Source organism: Gracilinanus agilis, chromosome 2, assembly GCF_016433145.1.
Source record: "Gracilinanus agilis isolate LMUSP501 chromosome 2, AgileGrace, whole genome shotgun sequence".
In the NCBI taxonomy this organism is placed as follows: Eukaryota; Metazoa; Chordata; class Mammalia; order Didelphimorphia; family Didelphidae; genus Gracilinanus; species Gracilinanus agilis.
Window position 1 is genome coordinate 407,849,462 of NC_058131.1, and position 6,913 is coordinate 407,856,374.

The 6,913-nt window shown below is 37.5% G+C and overlaps 1 pseudogene; it reads right to left on the minus strand.

Moving 5' to 3' along the window:
* Nucleotides 1–4,999: 4,999 nt before the first annotated feature.
* LOC123233863 lies at nucleotides 5,000–5,610 on the minus strand (annotated as a pseudogene).
* Nucleotides 5,611–6,913: the final 1,303 nt, after the last annotated feature.

Genomic DNA, 6,913 nt, shown 5'->3' on the forward strand with positions numbered 1-6,913 from the left:
AAATAATTGCCCACAAAGCACTTAACCTCTTAGTGCTCTAGGCAACTCTCAAAACCTTTAAACTGCAGATCACTCCCCTTGATTTGGTGTATCCTTATACCAAGCTCCTGTTCCAAACCCTCAAGTCCATTGTCACTTTATATATAAGGTCCGCTCAGGGATGCAGAAAAAGGTCGAGTGTTATAAAAAACAGATGGGGTTTTATCTCATTGGCTCAGAAGTTGAACATTTCTAATTTGGAAAGTTCAGGGCATAGAAGTTCTAGAAAAAATAAAGGGTAGAGGCCAGAGGAAGGGGCATATCAAAGTAAGACTAATCCAGAGAACCAGAGACTGCTATAGCTTACTCTTCTCAGTTTGTTGGGAATTGCAGTGTGGAAAGTGAGGGAAGCCCACCTTCTTGACTTCAGGGCTTCAGTTAAATAGAAAGCACTTCACCAAAAAAAAGTTCTTTGAATTATTTATATATTACATTGCAATTAAAGTGTGTCTGTTGTAAGGTAGAGCATTTCATTTTATAACTTCAGTACTATTTCTGCAGTGAGTTCCCCTGGATATTTTTATGTTAAAAAGTAAGGAAGAAACATTGCGGCCATGAATTAAAGAGCCATGAATTCAAGGCCAAGCCCTGGGCAAATCCCTCTCTTGGGGACCTAAGTTTCCTTTTTAAAAGGAATGCTTTAGACTTGTGGAGAACCTTTAAGCTTAGAGTTTGAGTGCCTAGAAAGGAAATTCAAGCTCTCTGAGTCCCTGGATTACCCTTAGAGAGTTGAGGGACAAAGTGCTTGCTTTGGGCTGCTGGATGGAGGAGTGGGGCATGTAAAAAATGTCCTCAGGAGCTGGGAAAAGAGGGAGCTGAGCAGCCCTTCTCCAACCTGCAACTAGAGTAATTTGTAAGGTCCCCAACAGACCTAATATTTTATAGTTCTTTGGGAGAAGGTTGCCCAAAAGAAAAAAAATTTTTGCATTATAATGAGGTTGCATCAATAAACTGTAAATGTAAAATGTAAAAGATTCAAGAATAACAAAATTAGGGGGCAGCTGGGTGGCTCAGTGGATTGAGAATCTGGCCTAGAGATGGGAGGTCCTAGGTTCAAATCTGGGCTCAGACACTTCCCAGCTGTGTGACCCTGGGCAAGTCACTTGACCCCCATTGCCCACCCTTGCCACTCTTCCACCTAAGAGCCAATACACAGAGGTTAAGGGTTTAAAAAAAAAAGAATAACAAAATTGCAAAAAAAGCAAAACTTTGATATGCAGATTCCTCATGTCCTTTTATAAGCCATTTAAAGCACCAATGTAGAAACTAGTTTAGATGTTATCTAATGTAAGCCTGAATAAATTGAGTTCTGCATGATTACAGTTCATTGGGATAATTAAAACATTGGCATATACAAACAATATTATCACATAATAATCCAAAGTAAAAGGCATTTTCTCTGCTTCACAAGTTTAATATAGTTCTTTATCTAATGTTGGCAAAAGCACATCATAGCTTCACATCACAGTACTGCAATTGGAAGGATTTTAGAAGTAGATGTGAGGAGAGGAAAAATTAAGTTTAAGGAATTTATGATTAAATCTTTTCTTTTTCTCTACAACATATTTGAGTGAACAAAAGCAAATATTTAAACATCTGTTTTCTTTTTTCGTCCATATAATCGCTTGCTTTTTATATCTAATATATTGGCATTTCGTATTTTCAGAAATGTCTTAGAGCAGAAGATAACTTTAAAGAAATCTAAGGATTTTATTGACAATTTGTATTAGAAATTTATTAACAATTGGTATCTTTGTAAGCATTTTTTGAGTGATACTAATAGGTAGTATAGGGTAGTAGGAAGCACTCCAATCAGGGTGTTGTTAGATTTGAATTTGAGACTGACCTCTTAATTACTTAATAGGATGGCCTTGGGCCAGTGACTTTACCTCTCTGAGCCTTGTTTTTTTCACTTGCAAAATGAAGTTGAACTGTATACTCCCAAGTTTTCTTTCCCTGAATTTCTATGAAATTTGTATAAAGTTTATGAAACCAAATTTTCTTCCATAATGATTTTTTTCATGTGAAGTCACAAAAACTAGCTTGAGTTAGAATTTTTATTGTTAACACCATTAATACAATGCTTTTTTTATCTCTAAAACTCTGATTCTTGACATTTTTCTTTTGTCAATTATGCACACAATGCAAAGAGTATGGTTAGGATCCTGACTTTGAAAGAGGGGGCAAAATGAATTTGGAAGAGATAGAGAATTAGGCATAGAAGCAAACAGGAGGAAGGGAGAGAGGCAATAGAAGATAAACCTGCCTACATACTCAGAAAAAGATGGCCACCGAGAGAAAGACATAGAGAAAACCTAGTAAAACTTACTAGAATAAAGTCCTTATTATAAAACTGCAAAATAAAGACTTAAAAGGTACTTTAGATTTCTAGACCTAAATGAGGAAATCGACACCAACTCTTAACATGCTGTGAATCTATGGGTCCTAAATATAATGGATGGCAAGAGTAACAGGACCTGGGGATACTTGTTTCCATAGGAGAAACAGTGCCATTTGAGTTTCCTTTTCCTGTCAACCTGCTTACTGTCACAGGACATCAGTAAAAGAAACTTATAGAGAGACTACAGGAAGCTAGTGAGTAATCAACAAAATACTAGGTTGATTTAATTAAGCTCAGTACAGAAACTATTTTGATGTTCTAATTTAATAGTTTCAGGGTGACTACTTTCTGCAGAAGAATCAACTGTGTAATCACAAAGTGTTAATTGCATAGATGTTAAGAAATTTTCCTACAATCTCGCCATGTTCAAACAAATGAGTGATTTGGGGCTGTACTATTGGTTGAAGGCAAATGAGGGCAGCTAGTTGGCACAGTGGATAGTGTCTGGCCTGAAGCCTGGAAGACTCCTTTTCCTGAGTTCAAATCTGTTCTGACACTAGCTGTGTGACCCTGGACAAGTCACTTAATCCTGTTTGCCTCAGTTTCCTCATCTGAAAAATGAGCCGGAGAAGGAAATGACAAAGCATTCTAGTATTTTTAACAAGAAAACCCCAAATAGGGTTATGAAGAGTCAGCCACAACTGAACAACAAGGCAAACGACACATAGAAGTACCTTTGTACCTTTGTATAAAAATAGCAGTCCATCAAGCACTGAAGGAGACACATCATGGTCCAGTGTAGTAGTAGCTGACTGACTACATTAGAAGGTTGAGGATTCCAGGAAAGAGGAAGGGAATAAACATTTATATAGTGTCTATATTGTGCTAGGCACTATCCTAAGCTCTTTTTAACTTATCTCATTTGATTCTCACAATTCGGTGAAAAAGTTGCAGTTATATTTTAATAGCTTACACTTTACAGTTGAGGCAAACACATTAAGTGAATTGCCCAGGATCACATAATTAATCCAAGCCAGCTGGGGCCGGATTTGCATTGAGGTTTTCTAATTCCAGCCCCAGTGCTGTGTTCACTATGCCACCTACCTACCTAGAATTAGAACCATTCTTCTGAGAGGGAATCACCCTGGGGAAATGAAAGATTCTGGAGAACCAGGAGCAGGAGAGGACAACACATCCATTCAGGAGCAGAGGGACCTAGGTAACCAATGGTGCTGACGGATAATTACTTAAGTAGATACCTGTGAATGCCAAAAAATGATTTGTAGGTCATCAAGTACCAGGAGATGTCAGTTGCCACAAGTGTATCCTGCACATATATCACACTACCATTATATTGTGTTTGAAGTCCACTTTTCAGGGACTTTGGTATGTCTGGGGAAGCCTGTGCCCCAAGAACGCTTGTAACAACTATTCTTAATTCTGTGTTCATCAATTCTTTTGCTGATAACTAAGTCTACTGGTTAATTGTTAATGAGTAACATACTGGTGGGAGCTCATGAGAGGGCTGGCAGACCAGTGCCTTAGGGATACTTTTACTTATAGAACCCTGAAGGTAGGAATAGTCCTCTAGGGACCCCCAACCTTCCAATGTGAATTGGACAAGTGAGCCCTAGAAGGGATGAATCATTAGAAAATATAGCACTAGTTCACTAGTTTGTTTTTAAAACTGGTCAGATAGAACTAAAATGAAAGTAGAGAAGGCAGAATGGTTTGGTGCAATGGTGGGCCAAAGCAATTACTCTGATCTGATTTAGATATTCTCCACCCTTCTCGTTATGGACAAGATAAAATTCATAGTCCTTTCTCTGGAATTCCCAGCATACCTGAATCTGGCTCCAACCTCATTATTTTGTGTTTAAAATTTTTTTTAAAATTTTTTATTGTGATAAAAAAACAGCTGTGAAAGTCTTCAGAATTTGGATCAAAGTGGTGTTCACTAGCAACTTCATTACATTCATGAATTTCCAAAGAAATTTCTCATTTTTCAATATTCTCTACTATGTTTAAGATAATATTTTCACAATATTTCTTGAATGATTTTCATAAGATCTCAATATTTAGAGCTAGAAAGGACTTTAGGGTCTACTAGTTCAGTCCCTTCATTTTATCTTATAGGTTCACTAAACTTGTTTTTAAACCATAAAACATTTCTTACAAGAGAGCATTATAGGGGGCAGCTAGATGGCACAATGTACAAAGAACCAGGTCTGGAGTTGGGAGGACCTGAGTTCAAATCTTACCTCAGATACTTTCCTAGCTGTGTGACTGGGTAAGTCACTTAACCCCAGATGCCTAACTCTTACTGCTTTTTTTTGCCTTAGAATTGATATTGATTCTAAGGTAGAAGGTAAGGGTTTTTAAAAAAAAAGCATATTTTGCACACTGCTCTGAATGGATTCCAGAAACATGGATTATTGATATTCTTTCCATTCCCTGCCCTCACCATTACAGTGAACAACACAAAGTAATGTGTTTGCAATAGGGAATTTTTCAACTATTGTCAATAAAAATAAAATTCATTCTGCTGCTGTTTTAAAATTTCATTTGTTAATTTTGCAATCCCCCCCCCCATCCTCAAGTTTCTAATGAACTGTAAAATTACATTCTGTGAGCATCTAAGACAGAAGCAAGATTTTTTAAAAAGATGCAACACTCCAGTTTTTCATTAGTCTTAAAAAAAAACTTTCCAGAATATTGCTCTACACTTCTGCAGCAAACTACATTCTGCATCTGATCCTGTATTCTTGTAATGGTAGTGATATGATCTTCAAATCCTTCTGGAGGTTCATCAAAGTCAACTGAAGACCTGGACTCATGATATATTTGTTTGATTCTCTGAATACATTTACTGATAATAGATTCAGCTAGATCTGTGAGAATAGCAATTTGAGTTGTAACAAAGGGTCCACCAACATCACTGTTTGAGTCAAAACTTCCTGCATAGGAATATCCTATGTCACCCGTCAACTGATGGTTCTTAACTTCTGGTTCATATACTACTTGCCATTTGGATGGATTCCATTCATCTATCGCAGAGTCCTGGATCTCAGCAGCACTAAAAACAACCATTCCATAAAAATACTTTCCAGATCTGTCTTGAGTCATAAGATTCATCCTCTTGGAGGTGGTGGTGGAGAATGAGGAAGATTGGGACCCCTTTTACCACTAGGTCTAGGATGAGGCGATGCGGATCCTCTATGAGGGCTCATATCATCATAGTCTCTTTTACATGGAAGTAGAAGATGGTCACTATGACAAAGGGGCATGCAATCAAAGCTTTTTCTTCCCTGAATGGGAAATGCTATATCTTCATTCTTTACAGAACATCTTTATGAAATCACCAGAGATATAATCTTTATCATAGAAATTGGGGTCCTAGGGTTACACACATCCTTCAATAGTAGGTTCAGATATATGATTAAGGATAATCTTTACACACTCCACAAACCAATCAAGTTTTCCACCAATAAGAACAACTTTCTTAGTGGGAAAACATTCCTGAAAAAGCTTAATTGCTGTCTGAAGGTTCTCTTAAAATTTTTTTTGATTTTATAACCTTTATCCCCAATAGTTCCTCCTGATAAATTCTCACTAATTTCCTCCTGCTAAATTCTCAATAAAGGAAGAATTGCTTTCTTTACAGAATTGATAATTTAATGAATTCAAATGGAGCTGGTTAATTACAGCGGGTGATGGCAGCCGCAGACCCTCTTCTAAGCCAGGAATGGATTATTTTCAGGATTTCTTTAACTGTTTCAATATTTGCTCCAGATGTGCTGTCTTGAAGCAAAATGTGAAGTTCACCATCTACAGTTTTGCTTCTTCATATTTTCTTCATATTTTCAAATCCACCATTGGATTTGGTCCTGGGAAAGATTTCTTCTGGCAGCTCAGATTCTATTTTCTTATATTAAATGGATAGGACACTCCCTATTACTATAATCCCTGATCCCATTGGCCTTGCTATTCCACTTGCTCACTCTCCTCTGCCTCTCTGATAAGGGAGTGGAACCAGGAACTCCAAACCTCCAATTAAGAAGAGACCTCAGTTCAGACAGCTCCTCATTTATCTCTTTGCTAATTTAATTTCCTATAACACTGCACTACCTTGAATCTTCTCTAACTGACTTCTCTACTGTTCCCTTTCATTGTGGACCTTCTCCTATTCCTCCTCCTATACCCCATTTTTCAGCTTTTTGTTTTTTTGTATTCCCCTATGAGATGGTAATTTCTATGAGAACAGGGACTATTTCTTTTGCTGTGTGTATCCTTAGCACCTAATATGGTGCTATAATATTTTTGTGCAAGTCTTTTTCCTTATTATCTCTTTGGGGTACAAACCCAGCAGAGGTATGGCTGGGCCAAAGGGCAGGCATTAATTGGAGTCCTTTGGACATAGTTCCAAATTGCCTTTCAGAATGGTTGGAGCAATTCACAACTCCACCAACAGTATCCCAATTTTGCCACATCCCCTCCAACATTTATCACTTTCCTTTGTTGTCATATTGGCCA